Below are 26,208 nucleotides of genomic sequence, written 5' to 3' on the forward strand. Positions count from 1 at the left end.
CAGTTTTGTTCCCTTGCTGGTGAGGAGTTAGGATCCCCAGGAGGAGAAGAGGCATTCTGGATTCTCGAGTTTTCAGCCTTTTTGCACTACTTTCTTCCCATCTTTGTGGATTTAGGTACCTTTCATCTTTGAAGTTGATGATCTTTGGATGGGGTCTCTGAGTGGACGTCATCTCTGTTGATGTCAAAACTATTTCCTTCTGTTTGTTAGTTTTCCTTCTAACAGTCAGAATCCTCTGCTGCAGGTGTGCCGGAGTTTGCTGGACATCCGCTCCAGACCAATGTTTGCCTGCGAATCACCAGCAGGGGCTGCAGAACAGCAAAGATTGCTGCCTGTTCCTTCCTCTGGTGGCCTTGTACCAGAAGGGTACCTGCCAGCCAGAACTGTCCTGTATGAGGTGTCTGTCAGCTCCTGCTGAGCAGCGTCTCCCATTCAGGATGTACGGGGTCAAGGAGCCACTTGAGCAGAGAGTCTGTCCCTTATTACAGCTCAAAGGCTGTGCTCCCTTCAGAGCTACCATGCAGCGATGTTTAAGTCTGCTGAAGCTATACCCACAACTACCCTTTTCCCAGGTGCTGTGTGTCCCAGGAAGGTGGGGGCTTCATTTATAGGTCCCTGGCGGGCTTCTGCCTTTTTTCAGGGAGGCCCTGCCCAGCAAGAGGGGAGTCGAGTGACACAGTCTGCCTGCAGTGGCCTTGCTGATCTGCCGTGGGCTCTACCCAGACACTGTGTAAACCTCCTGGCCACTTTGTTACACAGGCGAGGTTAAATCCACCTACACAAGTCTCAGCAATGGTGGGCGCCCCTCCCCTGCAAGCCCAAATGTCCCAGGTCAAGCGCAGACTGCTGTGCTGGCTGCGAGAATTTCAATCCAGTGGACCTTTCAAGCCAGTGGATCTTAGCTTGCTAGTCTTCATGCGGGCGGGACCCGCCGAGCCAGATCACTTGGCTCCCTGACTTCAGCCCACTTTTTCAGAGAAATGAGGGATTCTGTCTCGCTGGCATTTCGGGTACCACTGGAATATGAAAAAAGGAAAGAAGAAAGAAAAGAACTACTGCAGCTAGCTCAGTGTCTTCCCAAAAGGCCACCCAGGTTTGTGCTGGAAATCCAGACACTGGTGGTGCAGGCGCTGGAGGTAATCTCTGTTCTGCGGGTTGTGAAGGCCTCGGGAAAAACGCAGTGTCTGAGCCAGAGTGCCGGAGTACCAGGAAAACTCCCTAATGGCTTCCCTTGTCTAGGAGAGGAAGTTCCCCGGCCCCTTTCCACTTCCCAGGTGAGACGACGCCCGACCATGCTTTGGCTCGCCCTTCTTGGGCTGCCTTCACTGTCNTGACTTACTTAATCCTAAGTTTTAATTGGATTGCACTGTGGTCTGAGAGAGTATTTGTCTCTGACTATTTTTTCTTTTGTATTTGCTGAGGAGAGTTTGCCTTGCAACTATGTGGTCAATTTTAGAATAAGTGTAATGTGGTGCTGAGAGGAATGTATATTCTATGGATTTGGGGTGGAGAGTTCTGTAGATGTCTTTTAGGTCTGCCTGGTCCAGATCTGGCTCACATCCTGGATATCCTTGTTAATTTTCCATCTTGTTGATCTCTCTAATATTGACAGTGGGTGTTAAAGTCTCCCACTATTATTGTGTGGGACTCTACGCCTTTTTGTAGGTCATTAAGAACTTGCTTTATGTATCGGGGTGCTCCTGTATTGGGTGCATATTTATTTAGGATAGTTAGCTCTTCATGTTGCATTGATTCCTTTACCATCTTTGATCTTTGTTGGTCTAAAGTGTGTTTTATCAGAGACTAGGAATGCGAACCCTGCTTTATTTTTTTATTTTGCTTTTGCTTTCCATTTGCTTGGCAAATCTTCCTTGATCCTTTATTTTGAGCCTATGTGTGTCTTTGCACGTGAGATGGGTCTCTTGAATACAGCACACTGATGGGCCTTGACTCTTTATCCAACTTGCCACTCTGTGTCTTTTAATTGGGCCATTTAACACATTTACATTAAAGGTTAATATCGTTACGTGTGAATTTGATGCTTCCATTTTGATGCTAGCTGTTTGTTTTTCCAGTTAGTTGATGCAGTTTCTTCATAGTGCTGATCGTCTTTACAATTTGGTATGCTTTGTGCAGTGGCTGGTACTGGTTGTTCCTTTCCATGTTTAGTGCTTCTTTCAGGAGCTCTTGTAAGGCAGGCCTGGTGGTGACAGAATCTCTCAGCAGTTGCTTGTCTTTAAAGAATTTTATTTCTCCTTTGCTTGTGAAGGTTAATTGGGCTGTATATAAACTTCTGGGTTGAAAGTTCTTTTCTTTGAGGATGTTGAATATTGCCCCCCACTGTCTTCTGGCTTGTAGGGTTCCTGCCAAGAGATCCACCATGATTCCGATGGGCTTCCCTTTCTCTCTGGCTGCCCTTAGCATTTTTCCTTTCATTTCAACCCTGGTGAATCTGACCATTATGTGTCTTGGGGTGGCTCTTCTCAAGGAGCCTCTTTGTGGTGTTCTCTGTCTTTCTGAATTGAATGTTGACGTGTCTGGCTAGGTTTGGGAAGTTCTCCTAGATAAAAATATCCTGAAGAGTGTTTTCCAACTTGGTTCCTTTCTCCCTGTCACACTCAGGTACACCAATCAAACGTAGATTTAGTCTTTTCACATCATCCCATATTTCTTGGAGGTTTTGTTCATCTATTCCCACTCCTTTTTCTCGAATCTTGCCTTCTCGCTTTATTTCACTGAGCTGATCTTCAATCTCTGATATCCTTGCTTCCACTTGATCAGTTCAGCTATTGGAACTTGCGTAGGCTGCACGAAGTTCTCCTGCTGTGTTTTTCAGCTCCATCAAGTCGTGTATGTTTTTCTCTTCGCTGGTTGTTCTAGTTAGCATTTTGTCTAACCTTTTTTCAAGGTTCTTAGCTTCCTTGCACTGGGTTAGAACAGGCTCCTTTAGCTTGGAGCAGTTTGTTATTACCCACCTTCTGAAACCTGCTTCTGTCAATTCACCAAACTCATTCTCCATCCAGTTTTGTTCCCTTGCTGGTGAGGAGTTAGGATCCCCAGGAGGAGAAGAGGCATTCTGGATTCTCGAGTTTTCAGCCTTTTTGCACTACTTTCTTCCCATCTTTGTGGATTTAGGTACCTTTCATCTTTGAAGTTGATGATCTTTGGATGGGGTCTCTGAGTGGACGTCATCTCTGTTGATGTCAAAACTATTTCCTTCTGTTTGTTAGTTTTCCTTCTAACAGTCAGAATCCTCTGCTGCAGGTGTGCGGGAGTTTGCTGGACATCCGCTCCAGACCAATGTTTGCCTGCGAATCACCAGCAGGGGCTGCAGAACAGCAAAGATTGCTGCCTGTTCCTTCCTCTGGTGGCCTTGTACCAGAAGGGTACCTGCCAGCCAGAACTGTCCTGTATGAGGTGTCTGTCAGCTCCTGCTGAGCAGCGTCTCCCATTCAGGATGTACGGGGTCAAGGAGCCACTTGAGCAGAGAGTCTGTCCCTTATTACAGCTCAAAGGCTGTGCTCCCTTCAGAGCTACCATGCAGCGATGTTTAAGTCTGCTGAAGCTATACCCACAACTACCCTTTTCCCAGGTGCTGTGTGTCCCAGGAAGGTGGGGGCTTCATTTATAGGTCCCTGGCGGGCTTCTGCCTTTTTTCAGGGAGGCCCTGCCCAGCAAGAGGGGAGTCGAGTGACACAGTCTGCCTGCAGTGGCCTTGCTGATCTGCCGTGGGCTCTACCCAGACACTGTGTAAACCTCCTGGCCACTTTGTTACACAGGCGAGGTTAAATCCACCTACACAAGTCTCAGCAATGGTGGGCGCCCCTCCCCTGCAAGCCCAAATGTCCCAGGTCAAGCGCAGACTGCTGTGCTGGCTGCGAGAATTTCAATCCAGTGGACCTTTCAAGCCAGTGGATCTTAGCTTGCTAGTCTTCATGCGGGCGGGACCCGCCGAGCCAGATCACTTGGCTCCCTGACTTCAGCCCACTTTTTCAGAGAAATGAGGGATTCTGTCTCGCTGGCATTTCGGGTACCACTGGAATATGAAAAAAGGAAAGAAGAAAGAAAAGAACTACTGCAGCTAGCTCAGTGTCTTCCCAAAAGGCCACCCAGGTTTGTGCTGGAAATCCAGACACTGGTGGTGCAGGCGCTGGAGGTAATCTCTGTTCTGCGGGTTGTGAAGGCCTCGGGAAAAACGCAGTGTCTGAGCCAGAGTGCCGGAGTACCAGGAAAACTCCCTAATGGCTTCCCTTGTCTAGGAGAGGAAGTTCCCCGGCCCCTTTCCACTTCCCAGGTGAGACGACGCCCGACCATGCTTTGGCTCGCCCTTCTTGGGCTGCCTTCACTGTCTAACCAGTCCCAATGAGATGGACCAGGTACCTTAGTTGGAAATGCAGAGAGTACCTGTCTTCTGCCTCGTTGCAGCTGGGAGCTGCGCGTCGGAGCTGTTCCTATTCGGCCAACTTGCCACAAATCCCAGTTTAACTTTAAACAACCTTGTTTCGTTAAGACAAATACTCTGTGCTTTGTTACTGATCCTGAGAATTAAGATTTCCAGAATCTGAGATGCTCTTTTTCCCACAAGAAACTAAGCAACATAGGTAATATGGTTCACAGTCCTTTGACAAATTCAGACTTTAGTCTTATGCAGAATCTAAACATATGTTAGTGTTCATTTAAAGTAGAAATCTATTGTGGCATAAAGGAAGATTTATAGAATGGTCACTCATGATTTTATTCATAAGTACATCTCGAAAATCTGGAGAACAGTAAAACATTCTTCCAGGCCACAGAGTCTCCTTAGAATTATGAGCCCCACAATGTCTTCAGCTCATTTCTGGTCCTGATGGACATATACCGAGAAAGCAGCAACCCAGGCCCAACTTTGAAGTGGAGATAGAAGTGGGTCAGGAATATGGGAAGAGATGGGAGAGGAAAGAATTCTGTGTCAAGAGCTGCTTTACGTGAAGAAAGCTAAAACGGATTTATTGCCTTGACACAGCTACCTCGGTTCCCCTAGGCAGCTCCTAAAGTGAACACCTGTGATATCCATGTTAAGACCCCTGTTGGTTACCAAACTTAAAAATGATTTGGGCTATAAGAGGGGAAAGAACTTGAAGAGCAGCTGCCACAGATACGGCACCTGCAATATTTGGCTATGCTGTCTTGCAACAGGTCTGCTTATACGGCCTTCTATTGCTAGTAAATAAAAAGAAGGCACTTCTTGTGTCTGATAGGTATAGATTTAGTAGAAGGAGAAGACTCCTAAACAACGCTGTTATGAGAGCTACTACCTTGGCGATGCAATAGACCATCAGAGTACTCCTGGCTCGGTTTGCTAAACATATAAAATTGGCATAAACTTAGCCAAGGAATACATAGACTTGTCCTTTTGCAATCCTTTAGCAAGTCAGTAAAATCAAGGTTTGCGAACGTTCGTTTTTTACGCTTTTGCAGAATTGCAATTAAACAAAAGAGCTTCTGCACAGCAAAAAAGAGACTATCAACAGAGTAAACAGATAACCTACAGAATGGGAAAAAAAATAGTTTGGCAAACTATGCATCTGGCGAAATCTAACATCTAGTTATCTACAAGGAACTTAAACACATTTACAAGGAACAAAACCGAACAACTCCATTAAAAAGTGGACAAAAGTTATGAACGGACACTTTTCCAAAGGGTACATGCATGTAGCCAACAAGCATATGAAAATAAGCTCAACATCACTGCTCATTAGAGAAATGCCAATCAAAGCCACAGCGGGATACCATCTCACACCAGTCAGAATGGCTACTATTAAGGGTAAAAAAACAACAGATGCTGGTGAAGTTGTGGAGAAAAAGGAATGCTAATACACTGTTGGTGGGAGTATAAATTGGTTCAACGCATTGTGGAAAACAGTGTGGCAATTCCTCAAAGGCCAGAAGACAGAAGTACCACGCAACTCAGCAATCCCATTACTAGCTATTTACCCAAAGGAATAAAAATCATTCTACCATTAAAAACCCATGCATGTGTTATGTTCAGTGCAGCGCTGTTCACAATAGCAAAGACGTGGAATCAACCTAAATGCCCATCGATGATGACTGGGTAAAGGAAGTGTGGTACCTATACACTGTGGGACACTAAGAAACCATTAAAAAGCACAAGATCATGTCTTTTGCAGGGTGGGTGGAGGTGGAGGCCATTACCCTTAGCAAAGTAATGCAGGAATAAAAACCAAATACCACCTGTTCTCATTCATAAGTGGGAGCTAAAGGATGGGAACGAGTGGATGCATAGAGGGGAGCAACACACACTGGGACCTGTCAGAGTGTGCAGGGCGGGAAGAGATAGAGCAGGAAAAATAACTAGTGGGTATTAGGCTTAATACCTGGGTGACGAAAATAATCTGTACAACAAAGCCCCATGATAACACGTTTACCTGTGTAAGAAAACCAAACTTGTACCTTTGAATCTACAATAAAACTGAAAAAAAGAGAATCAATGTATTTGTTTTTACTAACTGTCGTTAGTCAACCACGCTTGCATGAAAGTTAAGCACACATACGTAACCAGAGGTTGACCGTCTGACAAATTTCCATAGATTGGCATTCTAGGAGAACAAGTTTTATCAATTATTCTTTCACTAGAAGAAAGCACTCCTATCTCTGGGTAAACATGTTTCCTAAACTAGAGGTTTTTCATATTGTGTTTATTGTCGACCACAGTGAAAATACTATGCTTTTAAGTAATAGCAAAAGGTGCGTCTGTCTGATCTGAGGTGATGATTATAAATTGATGATAAACTATCAGAACTTTAGTAGTTAATCCCTGACTTTGTAAATTGATTTTAAAAGCTACCTAAACTTTAGTAGTTTAGGTATTAACCTGATATTAAAAGCCTGCTATCTCCTAATTTAAAATTCCTGTAGAAGATATTAAAAAGAGTAAGGAATTTCTCTCTCTAGCTTGTCAAGATAAACACATTACATTCTAAACTGCTCTGACGTCTGTCTATCTCCACTGGAGGGATGCTGAGCAGAATTGACTCAAGTCTCTTCGTTCTCGTTATTACACTTCTGCTCTCCTTTCTCTATGGCTGTGTCTAGATTCCAGGTTTAGTGGCCTCAGTGTCATTATATCAGGCCTATTAAAATCTCTTATAAGTAACAGAGAGGCCTCAAAGAAGAGTGAGAGCCCTAAGACAGTGCTAAGAAGTACTGCTCCTAAGTCTCTGAAGGCAACAAACCTTTCATTTTTTCCCCAAAAATATATCTCTGTCAACCGGGGTCACCATTTTTTGTTTCCCCACTGTTCTGTTTCTTCACTGTGGATTTAATATTCATCATATCTTGTAATGATCAGTATCAGAAGCTGAACTACGATTCAAATGTTTGTCAAGCGTTTTCTATGTGCAAGGCACTATACCAACTGATGGTCTATAAGAGTAAGGCAAGTTTACACTTAGTGGAGGAGCAAATACTGACCAAATAAGTATGTAGTTAATTAAGTCCTTTAATTTAATAAAAAACTTGCCTTATTATTATAGTCCACCTATATATCTCTATGTCTATCTCTATACTTGAGAACCAGCACAATCATTTTTTAAACTTCCAAAATGCATCCTTGCCTGAGGTTCATTGTATATGACTGAATTTATAGACATGTTGAATCTTTGATCTAATAATTTTCAAAAATAAAACTGATGAGAAAGCTTAGACATCTGGAAGAAGCTAGTGAGTTCTTATGCACAGACCCTACATGGGTCCCAATCCCTTAGACACTACATAGCTGACGAATTTCAGTTTAATTGGAAATCGTCTGTGACCTTGTCATTATTGGTCTTGTTTTGGAAGGTCTAATTAGAGACTAGTTACTTACAGTGTTGCCTAAATTTGCAATTATTGACATGGTCAAAAAAAAGGGGGAAAAAAGTAATTTGTAATGTAAAAGTCACATAGGCATTGGTACAATGAAAACTAGGCTCCAGAATGTGGTTCCAGTGAATTTTTTGAATATAAGGTATCAAGGAAAGCATCATGAAGACCTCTATCAAGAGAATGAAATGAAACTGGGCTCTGGGGCTTTCTTGTTAGCCAGACTATGGAAATACTAACAAATAGCTGGATTATAGAAGCTACTGGTAACCAGCACCTCTCATGGACTTATCCTGACTAGTTCTGGGACAGACACAGATAGGCCTGCGGGTTGGAAATGTGTTTGTTGAGAATGTACATTCTTCTTCTGCCTTGTCCTTATCCTTCATACTATGCTTCCTATATCCTGGAGATGAGCAGTAACGCATATTGAGCAGTTTCTATTGCCAACGTTTGCTGTACAAATTTGCCGTCATAGGGAACATTGTCTCCTTTGTCATGAAACAGATTTTTTCTCATACTTATATGTAAAACATTGAAGTTTGACTTTGGCTAATTCTGGCAATGGTGCAAAAACAAATCTGAAAAGATAACAGATCCAGCTGACTTTTGCACGCTTTTTCTTTCCCCTATGCCCACTTTACCTTCAACCCCTCATCATGTGGAATGAACCTGTTCAGCACCTGCAGAAGGAGTCTGGGGTCTCAGAGGGAAAACATGCATACTACTTTGATCTAATAATTTTAAACAGTAAAACTGATGAAAATGATTAGACACCTGGAAGAAGCTGGTGGGTTCTTATGCAGAGACCCTGCATGGGTCCCAATCCCTTAGACACTGCACAGCTGAAGAATTTTAGTTTAAGCAGAAGTCACCCCTTACTTTGTCATCATCGGTCTTCCTTCAGCAGATCTAAGTAGAGACTAGTTGTTACAGTGTCGCCTACATTAATAACTGTTGATAGGCTCAAAAAAAAGAGAAAAGAAAAGTAATTTAGGGAGACCATGTATTTTAAAACTAGTTCTCCTAAACTGTAATTAAATGTATATTTAAATGTATAAAATTATTCAATTATTTGGAATGATTAGATATAGTTAGAAATCATAGCTTTCTATTGTCAAGTCTCCAACAGCTGCACAAAAACGGCTGCTGCTTTCCATACCCAATTTTATTAATTATAAAAAGTTGTCTTGAACGGAGAACACTGCATTCTTTTTACAGTCTGATTTTACAGATTAAAAGGTTTTTCTTAAACTGATTTGAAGAAGTGATAAAAGTTAAAACCTCTTAAAAACTTTTTCTTTTTTTAAGACTAGTATTTTACATCCTTTCATGTAACTTCCAGATAAGATTATAATGTAGTCTCTTTTCAATATTCTGAAAGTCTTCCAAGTATATAAAGTTGAGTCTTCACTAATGCATGTCAGAGCACTATGTGCCTGTACCAAGGAAAAAAATATCTGCAGTCTTTTAAAAAATATACTTCCTGGCCCGGCACGGTGTGGCCCACGCCTGTAATCCCAGCACTCTGGGAGGCCGAGGCAGGCGGATCACGAGGACAAGAGGTCGAGACCATCTTGGCCATGGTGAAACCCCATCTCTACTAAAAATACAAAAATTAGCAGGGTGTGGTGGCACGTGCCTGAGGTCCCAGCTACTTGGGAGGCCGAGGCGGAAGAATCGCTTGAACCCAGGAGGCGGAGGTTGCAGTGAGCCGAGATTGCGCCACTGCACTCCAGCCGGGCGGCAGAGCAAGACTCCGTCTCCGTCTCTCTCTCTCTCTCTCTCTCTCTCTCTGTCTCTCTCTCTCTCTTTCTCTCTGTATGCATGTGTGTATGTATATGTATATGTATATGTATATGTATATGTATATGTATATGTATATGTGTGCGTATATATATAATGTATACTTCCTAACCCTATTCTGTAAGTAAAATGTGTAGTCTTTTATCAAACTACATTCTATGGCACACTCAGTAGAAATAAAATGTTCTATAAATAAGCTGCAAACCCATACACACCTCTTAAACTGGGGGAATCTTTTTAAATAACTGAGTTTTACAGTTAATAATTACGTAGTGAAATATATTTGTCATTTTTTCTCAATTTCATTTTTAGAACATTTTCCTTTTTTTTTTTTTATTTTTTTTCCAGACAAACTCCCCCTCTGTTGCCTATACTAGAGTGCAGTGGCACAATCTCAGCCCACTGCAACCTCCGCCTCCTGGGTTCAAGTGACTCTCCTGCCTCAGCCTCCCAAGGAGCTGGGATTTCAGGTGCATACCACCATGCCCACCTAACTTCTGTATTTTTAGTAGAAATGGGGTTTCATCATGTTGGCCAGGCTGGATGGGAACTCCTAACCACAGGTGATCCGCCCGCCTCAGCCTCCCAAAGTGCTGGGATTACAGGCATGAGCTACTGTGCCTGTCCAGATTTTACCATTTTGGAACTTATTATCTGAAAGGAAAGCTTCAATCAGGCAAAGAAGTGCAGATTTTTAATTAATTTTTTTTCACTGCAGCTTCAAATTCTTGGGCTTTAAGCAATCCTCCCTGTTCAGCCTCCCAAGCAACTAGGACAACAGGCAAAAGCTACTGAACCCAGCTCAGATTTTTGACATTTTAGCACCAATCAGTTTAGGCATTAGCTGTCAAATGAATTATTCCAAATGATGCATCTGTTAAACAATGCAAATTTAAAATTAAGGTAGCAGGATAGTTTCAGCAGTTTTAAAATACATATAGTTACTCATGCGTTCAATAATTAAATCTAGTTAAATCCTTCATTTTTATTATAGATACATCTAGTTTTACCAGCCAATAGTCTTTTAGATTTTGGAATCTGTTGCTGATTTTTAACTAACAGAAGACCAGGGAACGAACAACCGTTGGCAGGACAACAAAATAACCAAAAACAGCACAGTCTGGGTCACTTCTGGAGTGGCTTCTGCTCCCTCTTGCTTTATCCTTGACATAGGAGAACAATCATTTCATATTAATTCAGAAACTGTTTCATGATTTTAACTATCCTCCTGCTGTCAGAGGTATTCAAGCCAGAGAATGGATTCTTTCTTTCTTAGATCCTGGAAATTTCTTTGTCCTGAGATGTGGAAGAAAAAAAAAATTCTCATAAGCTGCCTCAAAGCTTGGCTCCATTTTGATAAGTGTCTCTCATCACTCTGTTTGCCAGGTATCATTAATAAAATTTCTAACCTCATGCTTTTCAGAAATAGGCACATAACTTCCCTGACCTCTCATGTCACTTTCAGCTAGTCAAAGTATGACTGGAGAGCTCAGTCTAGGTGAGGGCTCTTAAAGCTTAAGAGAAGCTAGAAATATCTTGCAATGGTGAGCAAAAAGTTCTGAGATGAGAGCATTGGGTCATTCTAAGACAAAGGTGGCAGTACATGAGGGCACTAAGAAATAATGTGAACTGGAGAATCCATATGAAACCCCAGGGTATATCATGTTTTTTACCCCAGTCAACACCTAAATTTTATCTAGGTCCAATAAAAGCCTCACAGTTTCAATGTACCTACAATGAGCTTCCTGGACCTTCAGCCCCATTCCTTTGGTTTGCGAGTAAAAAACAAAAGCCGACCATCCAGTTTGATAGATGAAGATCACATCCTCTCTGAGAGCAGTTTCTAGCCTATTAGCACCCCTGCACCTGGCGTTGACAATTCTCGAGACTCTACGGCATGATCAAGGATGATGATGATTGGGAAATGATTCAGAAGAATGACTGATGCTCCCCTTACCCAGATTGCTCCTGGCCTGGTCACATGGAGAGAGAACGTTACTTTCCAGGAGAACACAATGGTTGACGCTTTAACCTCAGGAAGAAAGGCAGAGAATATCACTGTCATCTTGGCCATCCCTCTGACACAACGGGCAGGTGAAAATTATCTAGAGAAGTGCTGGTGGTACCAAGGGACAGGTTCTTAACCTCCTGTGCCAGTGGTCCTCAGTGGTGACATGGAGCACTAATAGCACTAATTGCCTAAGTTTAAGATGAAATACAACATCTTAAGAATGCCAGAAATGTTCTGTATATTGATCTAAGTGTGAGTTTGTAACAACAGTGTATTTGCCAAAGTCCATGGAGCTGTTTATGTAACGTTTTATACTATAGTACTTTTGGGGGAAATATGATCTACAAAATACATCTGGCAAAGAGAAAATGCATGCATAGTAAATGCACAGCTCAAGGAATTATAAGATGAACATGTATCTGTGAACTATACCTTCAAAAAGAACATCAGTTATTGACATCATAAAAGCCCTCTTTGTTAATATCCCTTCAAGGCATCTATAACCATAGTTTTAACATTTAGACTTTCCATATGGAATCATACATTATGTACCATTTTGTGTCTGACTTCCTTGGCTCATCAGGCTGAGACTGAACCACGTACCAATTCTCATGAATATGATATGGGAGCGGGACAGGGAAGTGCTACGTAGAGAAAGGCAGGGTGCCTGGTGAGGGCTCCACCCTCAGGCCTGTGGCCACAAACCTAGGTGAGGACTGGCACTCCTGTTTTCACACTCAAATGCTGCATTTGCCAAGACCACCCTGGCCCACTACGCCCCCCATCCTGTGCCTATAATAATCCCTAGACCATAGCAGGGACACTCACAAGTGGCTGGATGGCAAGAAGAACACACTGGCAGAAGAACACACAACAGGCCATGGACAATAGAACAATGCAGACACCGACGGAAATTCAACCAAGGGCGGTGAAAGTAGAGTGCAGCCGCTGAGTGGCCCAACTCCAGGGGAAGACCACTTTCCCACTCCATCTCTCTTCTGGCTCGCCATCCGTCTAGTGAGAGCTACTTCCCCCGCTCAGTAAAACCTTGCACTCATTCTGCAAGCCCACGTGTGATCTGATGTTTCCTGTGCACTAGGGAAAAAACCCCATGATACAGAAAGCCCTCTGCCCTTCTGACAAGGCAAGGGGTCTACGTGAGCTGATTAACACAAGCCACCTGCCTACGGCAAAGCTGAAAGAGCACACTGTAACACATGCCCACCGGAGCTTCAGGAGCCATAAACATTCAACCTTACCCACCGCCAGGGGGTTGGGGCCCACACTCTCCACAATCTGCCCGCCTGCTTGCTCCCCGGACTGAAGGGGAGTGCCGCTCCCCGTGTCTAACACTCTGCCGGGGGATAGGGGGATAGAACTTTTCTTGTTTCAACTGGGGAGTCATCTGGGGTCCCGGAAGGTGAGTGCAAATGTGAAACTGTCAGATCTGCCTCTTTTCCAAAACCCTGCCCCCTCTCTTTCTTACAGACAAAAGGATCTGTTTCCCTTCAAGGAGATTTAACTGCCCTAAGGGGGCTGGTCAAAACCCCCATATTTTAGGTGCCCTAAGCGGGCTGGTCAAAACCCCAACTTTGTCTCTTTTCTCTCTCTCGTGGTTTGAAATGGCTGTTAACTCTTCCTTTATAACGTTAAGGGTTTTGCTACAGGCTGCAGCAATGCCATTAAGTAAAATGGCTCAGCTGCCAGAAGTGCAAATCTGATGAACTGTCCTTAGAGGTGCCATCTCTGCCTCCAGCCCCACAGAGGCAGACCCACACAGCTCAGGGAGCCTCCCCTTACCTTGTTTCCTCCCAGCGTGGAAACCCGGGCGCGTTCACAGCATGCAAAGGCCGTGTCTAACAGCCATGAGCTGCGGTAGGTGAGAGAAAACCACGGTGGTAGCCAGGACCTCACAGGGCTGGCAAGCAAGTGCTTCTTGCCTGTCACACCAATGGAACCTTTCCTCTCCTGGCCAAGGGATTCAACCAAGTATGAACCAGAGAAAGGATACAAGGATTAAAGGGACCCGCTTGCACAGGGCAAGGAGGTCTTTCCCTAGAACCTCCCCGTTTTGACCCTTAGCCTGTTTTTTCTACTTTTTTCCTTTTCTAAGCGAGAGGACTCCCATTTCCCAACACTCTATTTCTGATAGGGAAGTTAACAAAGAACCATCCCTTGCTGGCTGATAACTGCAAATTCAGCAGGCTCATTTGAGACACTGTCCAAACAGAAGCAGTCTCTGAAATACCTTTTCGGTCCCCAACTTCATTCCAAGCCTCCGGCTGAGACCTTAGAAAGAAAGACCAGGTCAGAGGGACCCAAAGCCAGGCAACAGGCACAATGTAAGTAGGCAGCACTAATTCCTGTTGGCTCAACCCCCAACACCATGGAAGGAGGCCATACTCCATGGCATAAACAGGCGCAGAGAACTCAAAGTTTGCCAGCAGCAGGGAGAAAGGAGGCACACGTGAGGGTGGTTAATTCCTATTCTCCAGGTTTTCCCTGCTCCATGGGTCCACGCTGCATTGGTACCTATGGGCAACACCTGCCGAGGTCACTGAGACTGAGGCATAAGAGGTGGAAGGGAAGGGAGGATACTAGCTTTCCTTCTCCATCACACACTCAAGTTTTTGCTTCAGCAAAACTGAAGTTAAGGAAATGAGACATGCCTCTATTCCCTGACTTTCAGAATGGGCAACCAGCTCTCTTCACCACTCCCAGCTTATATTCCTCTGCTTCTTGTGTATCCTGAACCATTGAGACTGCTTTGACCCTCAGAATCTGGGGGAAAATGCCTGATGGCCCTCAAAGGTTTGGAGAAATTATGAAGGACTGGGTTAGCCCTGAGACGGAACCGGTCAGTTCAATTCTATACACCATCCGGCAGTTGGAACGTTTTCATCGACGTGAGAACAGATTTCTGGCCCCCACGTATGCAGGCCTTCTATGCCTTGCAAGGCAATCCAGAACTTTGCCAACAGTGTAGGATTGATCCAGTCCTGCTGTTTGGCATCTCAGGGAAGGCTGCAAGGGGCCAGCCTAGGAAATTAAGGATCCGAGTCCCAGAGGCAACCCCAGCAGATGAGCCAGCTTCCTCCAGCTCTGCTCCTCCAGGTCCACCGAAACCTCCGTATCCAGCTTCAGCCTCTCACTTGTCCCCTCCTAGAAATCCTTGCCCTACACAAGCCCCAGTCTCACTCTTGCCCCTCCATCAAATTGTGATAACCTACCCTTTGTTAGCCTAACCAATTCTCTCTTTCTTAGCTGAGAGCCGTACAGACTGCGGGATAGCTTCTTGGGCTGGACAGACTCCATGTTAGCGTCTTCAACTTGCCCAGCCCCTCCCCCGACTTCTTCCCTTCCCCGAAGCAGGTAGCCGGGCTAAGCTGACTACAAGCAGACAATGGAGTGTCCTTAATGATAAGATACCGAGTTAAGCTGTACCAGCCTCTCCTAGGGATGTGTCTGCTGATGGTATCATCCGCCCCTCGGAATGTGCCCGCTGATAACCAGAATCCCCTACATCTGCAACTGCTTATCTTTCTGCAACAGTTTACCTTTTAATTTTTGCTCGTTCTGCTTCTGTAAAACTTGCTCGAGCTAGGCTCCCCCTTCCCTCCTTTAAGCAAGGCATAAAAAGAAACAAAGCCCCTTCCTCGGGGCCGAGAGAATTTTGCGCATGAGCCGTCTCTCGGTCACCAGCAAATGAAGGGCTCCTGATTCAATCTCAGAGTGTGGTGCTCTCTCTAACTCGCTGGGTACAACATTTTGTAGGCCCCAGCGACACTTTTGCCACCGGGCGTGACCGGACTCATTCCGGGCTCCCCCGGACGAATGGTGGGCCATAGGGGATTCACCCCTGAGATGTTCCAGGACTCCACAGGCCGCCACCTTCTTGAGGGGAACAAATTGACTGCCGGCTGCCCACTAAATTCAGCTCCTGAGTCCTCAGTCTCTGATCCTGGGATGGTAAGCCATATCTGACTCTGTTTCTGTTTCTTTGGGAGGGAATCGGCCCTGACAAGGGTCCTCCCTCACAACTCTGTCAACACTCCAGGACGCTGGAAGGCAGAGTCCCGGTTTCTGTTAGTGAGCACCTCTCTCTCCTCTCTCTGTATCTCTATCTGTATCTCTCTCTTTCTCTCTCCCTCTCTCTCTCTCTTTCTCTCTCTCTCTCTTTCTTTCTCTCTCTTTCTCTCTCTCTCTCTCATTCTCTTTTTCTTCTTCATTTTTACAGAGGCCTCTATCTTACAGTGGGTATAAGGAATTGTGATAAGCCCTGTGTGAGGGAGGGAGGGAGGGAGGGAGGGAGGGAATGTGAAATTCAAGGTCTTGGGCTTGAATCTCCAATCTGTGGCTCCATGGTGAAAACTACAGAGCCCGAGTGGGCCCTAACCTGCAGTTCCGTGGCGACCTCATAAGGCTTAGGGCAGCATTGAGCCAAGCGCGATCCGAGTTGGGGTTTATACTGAGCTGCTGATGTCAAGTCCCCACAAGGGGCGCAGCCAGGTGGGCACCTGAGTGATCCCAATACGGGACCCCCCTCCTTTGTCTGTCTTTGAAATCACCGTTAATTGTTTATATACCTAAGTGTCTGTTGTGCTGTTTCTCCTTAACGTCTGAATTCGTATGTCCCATCGTCGTTATTGCCCAAGACGACTGGACGAGAACTTCTTTAAGGTTCTCAGTGCAGACTCCCTATCTCAGGATGCCAAAACCCTCATTGGTCATTTGGGCTGGCCATCTCAGTCCTGCCTTTTCTGTTAAAAACAAATTGTCGTTACGGGGAAAGTTGTGAAAAACATCCACCGGTTTGGAGTTTTCTGGCACCGTAATGGTTGTTGGCACCTGGATTGTCACACTCCACGCTCCAACGACTGGTCTGACTTCCCCTCAGACCAGTGGTGCATCCAAAATAGCCGTCCTGCCAACCTCCTCACCCATCTTTTTTGTCACCTTATAACTGTCCCTGTGCCCTTAAATAACGCACTGTGCAGGGAGACCTACGCCCACAAAGCCGTGTACCTGCTGCATTCTTATTACATTTTCTCACGGCTGCTCTCTGACCTTCGGGAAGATTCAAGTGGCCCTGTTCCTCCTCATCCCCATCCTTTACCCCGAGCATCTCATTTTCCTGTGTCTCAGCAGGCGCAGTGACTCCAAGACCTGGCTCTGATTTCCCTCCTCAAACCCTTAAACGGAAAGGCCGATTTTGAATATTTTGCCTTTGAGTCGTGGAGGTACCGAAAATATCGTGGCTATAAGTCGAGGAGGAGGTCACCCTAAATCCTCTTGGCCAGGGGCCCCTCGGCCCCCCAGGCCTCTTGCCTTCTCCCCATAACTCGAAGTTTAAGGAGACCCTATGTGGTGAGAAGTGTTGCCTAAAACCTTTTTCCTACTTCTTCTGGTTATAATACTCCTAGCTTGCAGATTCTCCAGGACCCCAGGCTGTGAATATCTCTGTCCATTCTGGGTCTAATATTTCTGCTTAAACCTTGTCAATTTGCCTCCAAAATGGGAAGCTCCTCTTCCCGCCCACAACCGCAAGACCCTCTCCAATGTATGTTGAAGAACTTTTCTCTGGGCTTCTCAGACAATTACGGAGTCTGGCTTAGAGGGGGAAAACTCTGGACTCTCTGTGAAGCAGAATGGCCCAGTTTTGGAACCACGTGGCCCCCAGAACGGTCACTGTACCCCACGACAGTCCAGGCTGTGTGGCAGGTCATCACTGGAAAGCCCTGACATCCTGATCAATTTCCCTACATTGATGAACGGCTACATTGGGTCCAGAATCCTCCTCCATGGCTCTGCCCAGGCGCCATTCACAATCCCACCTCCGAGGTCCTTTTGAGCTGCACTTCCGACCCCAGGCTCCTTCGGCTCCTCCCGTTCTGCCTCCCCGTGAAGAAGAGGACAATCCTCTTCACCTCTTGCCTCCACCCTTCAATCCTCCTGCCCTCCTAGGATCTCCCTCCGTCTCTCCTCGTCCTCATCTCCTGTGGACTCTCCGCCTATCGCCTCCCAGTTACGGCCCGAGACTGAGGAAATTGCCCCGATTCTCCCCTTCAGGGAGGCAGCACCCCTGTCAGGCAGTGAGTGCTCTGCTCTGTTTCTAGTCTATGCCCCTTTTCCACTTCCAACTTGTACAATTGGAGGGCCCAAAATCCTCCTTTTTCTGAAAAGTCCCAGGTCCCAACCCCACTGATGGAGCCCGTGCTCTGGACCCATCGGCCCACCTGGGATCATTGCCAGCAACTCCTTCTGAGCCTTTTCAGTTCCAAAGACGGGGACCGAGTCCAAAGGGAAGCCAGAAAGTATTTCCTTACCTCAGCTTGGTAGGCCAGAGGCGGAAGCCCAAAACCTCCTTGAGGAGGTTTCTCCTTCTGCCGGACCTGAGTGGGACCCCAGTACCTCCGGGGGAAGGAGGGCTCTGGATGATTCCCACCGGTATCTCCTTGCGGGTATTGAAGGAGCCGCTCGGAAAACCATGAACCTGCAGTTGTCCAGGGGCCCGAAGAGTCACCTGGAGTGTTCTCAGAGCGCCTCCAGGAGGCCTATCAAATTTACACCCTGTTTGATCCAGCAGCTCTCGAAAATAGCCATGCTATCAATTTGGCATTTGTGGCCCCGGCACCTCCTGACATTAAAAAAAAAGTTACAAAAAGTGGAGGGATTTGCTGGAATGAACATCACTCAGCGTTTACAAATAGCCCAGAAAATTTTTGACAATCGAGAGGTTGAAAAGCAAAAGCAGGCAGCTCAAGCAGCTGACTGGGCATCAAAAAGACAAGCAAAAGTCTTAGTGGCTGCCCTCCAGGAAGAACACTAGCCAGAGGGCCCCGGACCCCCACCAGAAAGGCCAGAATGGTGAGTGGGCTCCCCTGCAAAGGGACCAGTGTGCCCACTGTAAACAAACTGGACACTGAAAAAAGGAATGCCCATTAAAGCCAGAAAAGCAGCCACAACAGGAAAATGTCCTCACCCTACCCGCAGCAGAGGAATCTGATGACTCATGGGACCGGGGCTTCCTTTCGCTTGGCCCCCGGGAGCACGTCGTTACTGGTAACTGTGCGAGGGGTGGGGGGAGCAAGCAGTGTGTACGCTTTCTAATCGACACACTCTGTACTACAAACACCCTTGGGCAGTGTCTGTAACAAAAGAGTGGTTGTGCAAGGGGCTACTGGAGCTATTCAGGAATGCCCTGTCACCCACTCACGAGAAGTGAATTTGGGTCAAAAGAGACTGACCAAATCATTTCTCGTAGTCCCAGAGTGCCCCTTCCCCCTCCTTGGACAAGACCTGCTCCATAAGCTACAGGAGTCCATCTCCTTCTTGGCCCAACAAGCCCATCTTATGTTGGGAGACGCAGCACCTCCTGCCGCTCAGCTCCCTTGTAACTGCTCGCCTGTCGGAAAGGTATCTCTCTCTTGGTTTCATCCTCCCAACCACTGGAGGGTAAAAACTGATCTTCTCTACGGGATCTACAAGCTCCATTTCCCCGGGTGTGGACAGAGGCAAATCCTCCAGGACAGGCAAAACATCACCCGCCAGCGGTTGCGGAACTCCTGGCTACTGCTCTACCAGTCCAGGTAAAACAGCATCCTATGTGTCAACGAGCATGGGAGGGAATAAACCCCCACATTCAACGGCTATTACATGCCAGTGTACTTATGCCTCGTCAGTCCGCCTGGAATACTCCATTTTTGCCGGTCCAGAAGCCTGGAACAAATGACCGCCAACCGGTACAAGATCTGCGGTAAGTCTTGTACCAACCAATGGACAGTCACAGTCCCCCGACTGTCCCTAACCCTCATACCGTACTTAGCCTGCTCCCACCAGAACATACAGTTGACACTGTCCTGGACTTAAAGGATGCTTTCTTTGCCATCCCTCTGGCCCCAAAAGCCAACCAACCAATTTTTGCTTTTGAGTGGACGGACCCCAGTTCAGGTGACACCAACCGACTGACTTGGACTTGGCTGCCCCAGGGGTTTAAAAACTCTCCTGCTCTTCTTGGAGAGGCCCTCGAATAGGATCTTATGCCTCTCCGAGCTAGCCATCCTAAATGAACTTTACTCCAGTATGTAGATGATCTGTTATTGGCCACCGAAACTACCGACAGCTGCCTGCAACATACTAGACACTTACTTCACCTCCTACAGGGACTCAGGTATCAGGTCTCAGCCAAAAAGGCCCAGCTGTGCCTCTCCAAAGTTTCTTACGAGGGTACGAGATAAAGAAGGGAAAAAGGGCGCTCGCCAGTGCTCAGAGGGAAGCCGTCTTGCGAATCCCCAATCCCACCACCAAAAGACAGGTACGTGAATTTCTGGGGGGCCGCGGGAATCCATAGATGGATACTGCCGTCTATGGATGTTGGGGTTCCCTGAAATTGCCAAGCCTCTGTACACAGCTACAGGAGGAAATGGCTCGCTAGTTTGGACTGACACAGAAGAACAGGCCTTTTGACAACTAAAGAAAGCACTGACCGAGGCCCCTGCTCTAGCCCTCCCAAATATCTCAAGACCATTTCACCTGTTTGCTCATGAGAGTCAGGGAGTTGCTAAGGGGGTATTCACTCAGACTTTAGGGCCATGGCGATGCCCAGTGGCCTCTCTGACTAACAGACGGGACCCTGTAGCCTCTGGATGGCCGACTTGTCCGTGAGCCATGGCAGCAACAGCAAGTCTGGTCCAGGGAGCCGATAAGCTAACCCTGGGCCAGAACGGAGGCCTCACGGCTACCCATGCCGTTGAAACGCTGCTACACGGCGCCACTGGCAATTGGATGTCAAATACCCGAATGCTGCACGATCAGAGCTTACTGTTAGACCATCCTCGTTTAACTTTCTCCCCCACAAGCTGTTTAAATCCAGCTACTCTACTCCCTGATCCAGACTTCACCAACCCTGTCCATGATTGCCAAGAACTGCTTGAGACTATGGAAACTGGCCAATCTAAACTGGAGGATGTTCCTCTGAAAGAGGCGGACGCCACTGTGCTTACGGACGGTAGCAGTTTCCTCGAGCAAGGAGTGCGAAAAGGCTGGTGCGGCCGTCACCACGGAGACAGGTGTACTATGGGCCCTGCCTCTGCCAGCCAAAAGTACCTCTGCACAAAAGGCTGAATTAGTGTCCCTCACCCAAGCTCTCCGACGGGGTAAGGACAAGTGTATTAATATGTACACTGACAGCCGATATGCTTTTGCTACAGTACATGTGCACGGAGCCACCTATCGAGAGTGTGGACTACGCACCTCAGCTGGAAAATCTATCAAAACAAGGAAGAAATTCTAGCCCTGCTCGAGGCTGTTTGGCTCCCCCAGCAGGTGGCTGTAATTCATTGCAAAAGGCACCAGAAAGAGAACACGGCCGTTGCCCGGGGAAACCAAAAGGCAGATTCAGCAGCTGGCGAAGCTGCTGCACTCCCGGTTACCCCATTAACTCTGCTTCCAGCCGTCTCTTTCCCACAGCCTGATCTACCCGACCACCCCACGTACTCCTCTGAGGAAGAAAAGCAAGCATCGGATCTTCAGGCCAGTAAGAACCAAGATGGTGGGTGGTTCCTCCCAGATGCCAGAATGTTCCTGCCCTGAGCCCTGGGAGAAGCTTTAGTCAGCCGCCTCCACTCTTCCACCCACCTGGAAGGTACAAAGTTGGCCCAGCTTTTAAGAAGCCATTTTGAAATTCCTCACCTGCAGGACTTGACTAGCCAAGTGGCTTCCCGCTACACGGCTTGTGCACAGATGAACGCCAAAGAAGATCCAAAGCCTGAATTGGGCCATCGTCTCCGAGGATGTAGCCCAGGAGAGAGGTGGGAAATAGACTTCACAGAGGTACAGCCGCATTGGGCGGGATATAAATACCTTCTAGTAATAGCCATGTAATGGTAGTAATGGTAGACACTTTTTATGGATGGACTGAGGCATCTGCCACTAAAAACGAGACTGCCTTCACAGCAGTAAAATTCTTACCCCATGAAATTATCCCTCGACATGGACTGCCATTTCCCATAGGGTCTGATACCGGGCCAGTCTTCACCTCGTCCATAGTTCAATCAGTCAGCAAGGCATTAAATATCCAATGGAAACTCCATTGTGCCTACCGACCCCAGAGCTCTGGACAGGTAGAACGCATGCACTGTACCTTAAAAAGTACTCTTACAAAATTAATCCTGGAGACCGCTCAAAATTGGACAAAGCTCCCCCCGACACACCCTCCCCACCCACCCCTACCCCCCCGCCCTGCCATTAGCCCTTCTTAGAGTTAGATGTGTCCCTTACAAGGCGGGGATCTCTCCGTTCGAAATCATGTATGGGAGGGTCCCACCAATCTTACCTAAAAAGAGGGACACTCATTTAGCAGAAATATACCAAGCTAATTTGTTACAGTACCTGCAGTCCCTCCAACAGGTTCAAGACATCGTCCAGCCCCTTGTTCGGGAAGCACAGCGTCATCCAGTTCCTGCCCAGACAGGGCCCTGTCACGTCTTCCAGCCTGGTGACCTGGTGTACGTCAAGAAGTTTCAAAAGGAAGGACTCACTCCTGCTTGGAAGAGACCTCAGACTGTCACCCTCACCACACCCACGGTCCCCAAAGCCGACAGCATTCCTGCTTGGATTCACCATTCTTGCGTCAAAAAGGCCAACGAAAGACATCAGGAGACATGGATGCCCAGGCTGGGGCCTGGCCCCTTACAGTTGCACCCGAGTCAGGTGAAATTCCCCAATTAATTATCATTACCCTTCTTTCTGTCTGTCTGTTCTCCCCAGTTATGCCCTTTAAGGCATAGTCCTATCTATTCTCTTCTCTTCACTGACTTCAAAAACAGAACGTGTGCTTCCCAGTACCTCCCAGGAAGCAGGTATTTCCAATCAAGTCAATCTTGACTTTGATTTATGTGCCCCGTTCCCGAATTCCTACTCTGCTAATCGAGATTTGGAAGGTATTCAATGGGGAGCGGGCGCTGCCTATCTTGCCAGTGGATTTGGACACACCGCAGGTCAAGTCAGACGTGGAGACCGAGGAAACGCTTCAGTCTGTTGACTTTTACCTGTGCCCAGGAGACCATCCCGATTCTAACCGTCAGCAGCCATTCGAATGGTTCTGCTCCTACTGATCTCCCGTAACTCTGGCTACTTATTCTGGAGGACCAACCCGGTCCTCAGCTGCCTCCGTGGCTCATTTTTCTCGCCCCAAATGGTGTAATAAGGGAGCTGGCAATCCTATTGTCTTAACTGTCCGCAACCCCGATTTAGATCATTGGTACTACGGCTACCTGTAACCAGTCTCTGCTTACTTCCCTAAACCCATCAGTCTCCTATCGGGCACCCAACAATACCTGGTTGGCCTGCACCTCAGGCCTCACCTGCTGCATCAGTGGAACTGAACCTGGACGTCTCCTGTGCGTGTTAGTTCACGTGCTTCCCCAGGTTTACGTGTACAGCGGACCAGAGGGACAACTTCTCATCGCCCCTCCTGAACCGCACCCCAGGATCTGCCGAGGTGTCCCACTCCTAGCGCCCCTTCTGGCTGGCCTGAATGCAGCTGGGTCAGCAGCAATCGGCAAAAGAGAAAGTGGAATAGTGCCCCTATCTCAACAAGTAGATGCTGATTTAAGGAATCTCCAATCAGCTATAAATATGTTACCTACCCAGGTAGAATCCCTAGCTGAAGTGGCTCTCCAAAACTGCCGAGGCTTAGATCCACTGTTCCTCTCCCAAGGAGGTTTATGTGCTGCTTTGGGAGAGAGCTGTTGTTTTTATGCTAACCAATCTGGGGTGATAAAAGACACTCTTCCAAGAGTTCGGGAAAATTTAGATAGATGCCAATAAGAGTGGAAAAATAACACCCCGGGGCACCAAGACATGTTTAACTGGAATCCATGGCTAACTGAGTTATACTCTAATAACTGAGTTATCGGGACCACTGCTCCTCCTTCTGTTGGGGTTGATCTTTGGGCCTTGTATACTAAATTGGTTCCTTAATTTTATTAAGGAAACAGCACGTAGCTTCTGTCAAGCTTATGTATCTCAGAACTCAATATAACCCCCTTGTTGTAGCTGAGGAATCAACCGTTTGATTCCCAAAAAACACGAGTGGGGAATGTGATAACCTACCCTTTGTTAGCCTAATCGATTCTCTCCTTCTTAGTTGAGAGCTGGACTGACTCCATGCTAGCTTCTTGAGCTGGACAGACTCCATGTTAGCGTCTTCAGTTGCCCACCTCCCCCCACCACTTTTTTCCTTCCCCTAAGCACATAGCTGGGGCTAAGCTGACTACAAGCAGACAATGGAGTGTCCTTAATGATAAGATACCGAGTTAAGCTGTACCAGCCTCTCCTAGGGATGTGTCTGCTGATGGTATCATCCGCCCCTCGGAATGTGCCCGCTGATAACCAGAATCCCCTACATCTGCAACTGCTTATCTTTCTGCAACAGTTTACCTTTTAATTTTTGCTCGTTCTGCTTCTGTAAAACTTGCTCGAGCTAGGCTCCCCCTTCCCTCCTTTAAGCAAGGCATAAAAAGAAACAAAGCCCCTTCCTCGGGGCCGAGAGAATTTTGCGCATGAGCCGTCTCTCGGTCACCAGCAAACGAAGGGCTCCTGATTCAATCTCAGAGTGTGGTGCTTTCTCTAACTCGCTGGGTGCAACCAAATGCCCAGTGAATCTGGGCCCAGTAAGGTCCAAGTCCCCTTCTCCCTATATATCTTAAAGCAGATTTCCAGAATCTCACCCAAATATTTGAACTCTCCTGGAAGGATATGTTACTTCTGAATCAGCCCCTGACGGACACTGCTGCTGTGCAAGCAGGAGAGATCTGGGGATGAGCTTTGCATCACACATAGCATCAGGGAATGGAGCAAATACCATCCAACTGGAAGAGAAGCACTATCCGTGAATTATCCTAAATGGGATATCAGTGATGGGACAGTAGACTGGAAGAGGAGACACTTTCAGGTGTGCGTAACGAAAGGCTTAATGTAGGACTAAGACCAAGCGTCCCAATTACACTAAGGTGTCCACGACTGACCAGAGATTTGATGAAAATCTCACTACCTTCTTGGAAAAGCTGAGAGGTCTTGGTCAAGCACACCTCTCTATCACCTGATTCAATTGAGAGACAACTAATCCTAAAGGAGAAATTTATAACTCAGGAAGCCCCTGATTTTAGGAGGAGGTAGAAGAAACGGTCCCCGGGGCCAGATAGTACATTAGAGGACCTCCTAAAAGTGGCAACCCCAGCCTTTTACAATAGAGAAATGGAGACCCAAGAAAGAGGCACAAGCTTTAATGACCGCCAGGTAAGTCCACAAACACCAGAATTTCCAGGCAGGGCACACCTGTTGACTGCTAAAAATACGGCTACAACAGGTACCCCTCTTCTAAAGTTTTAAGTGATCGCATTCAAGATTTAATTTCTTTCACCAATGCAAAACAGCTCGGGATACAATGGTTTTGTTCGTGTATTTCACTTCTTATCTCAGTATCTTTGGCACTAAATTTTTCCTTGTAGGGAATACGCATTTAAACCATGCATACGTGACCTTATAAAACTTGTTTTGTTTTTCTCTCACACAGAGCCCATCAAACTCCAAACAGGCAGGCAACCAGAACCTCAAGACAATGGTTCCCCCTTGCTAAGAACCCCTAATTCAATAGAGCTCCAGAAGGAATCTGTCTGCCATTTTCCCAGAAACAATGCCCCCTGTCAGAAGGAAGCAGCTAAGACTGGTTGTCTCCATATTTTGATGGCAGTTAGATAGGGGGGTACCTCTTCAGAGGAGAAAAATGATACGAGAAGAGGGCAGGGAAGTGCTGGGTAGAGAAGGGCAGGGTCCCTGGCGAGGGCTCCACCCTCGTGCCCGTGGACCTAGGTGAGAAGAGGCACTCATGTTTTCACGCCGAAATCTTGCATTTTCCTAGACCACCCTGGCCTGCCACAACCGTCACCCTGTGCCTATAGAAACCCCGAGATCATAGTGGGCACACACACAAACAGCAGGACATCAAGAGGGACACACTGGCAGAACACACAGATGGCGACAGACCATTGACAGTGGAATGGTGTCGATGCCGAGGAAAATTCAGTAGAGGGTGGGTGGCCAAAGGAGAGAGCCCAGTCACCGAGCAGCCCGACTGCAGGGAAGACCAACTTCCTACTCCATCCCCTTTCTGGATCCCCATCTATCTACTGAGAGCTACCTCCACCACTCAGTAAAACCTTGCATTCATTCTCCAAGCACATGCATCATCTCTGATCTGATTTTTCGGTGCACTAGGGCAAGAACCTGGGATCCACACAGTCCTCTGTCCTTGCCATAAGGCAGAGGGGCTAACTGGACTGATTGATTGGCTAGACAAGCTGCCTGCAGACAGCAAAACCTAGAGAACACACTCCAGCACAGCTCCAAGAGCTGTACACACTCAATCCTAGACACTGCCATGGGGTCACAGCCCATACTCCCCACGAACTGCCTGTCTGCATGCTCCCCCTAGGGGCTGGACCATGTGGGGCACTGAAGAAGTGACCCAC

At 47.0% G+C, this 26,208-nt stretch overlaps 2 long non-coding RNA genes across 2 annotated transcripts; one reads left to right on the forward strand and one right to left on the reverse strand.

Annotated features, from left to right (window-relative positions):
• Positions 1 to 1,908: 1,908 nt before the first annotated feature.
• On the reverse strand, positions 1,909 to 10,808 carry LOC119469952. Its single transcript, XR_005198817.1, has 3 exons — positions 10,796 to 10,808; positions 7,059 to 7,062; positions 1,909 to 2,109 (listed from the first exon to the last, which is right to left on the reverse strand). It is a non-coding gene; the product is annotated as an uncharacterized LOC119469952 (long non-coding RNA).
• LOC108298861 lies at positions 10,290 to 25,365 on the forward strand. Its single transcript, XR_001822728.2, has 2 exons — positions 10,290 to 14,488; positions 25,254 to 25,365. It is a non-coding gene; the product is annotated as an uncharacterized LOC108298861 (long non-coding RNA).
• Positions 25,366 to 26,208: the final 843 nt, after the last annotated feature.

This window comes from Cebus imitator, unplaced genomic scaffold (genome assembly GCF_001604975.1).
Source record: "Cebus imitator isolate Cc_AM_T3 unplaced genomic scaffold, Cebus_imitator-1.0 Scaffold1149, whole genome shotgun sequence".
NCBI lineage: Eukaryota > Metazoa > Chordata > Mammalia > Primates > Cebidae > Cebus > Cebus imitator.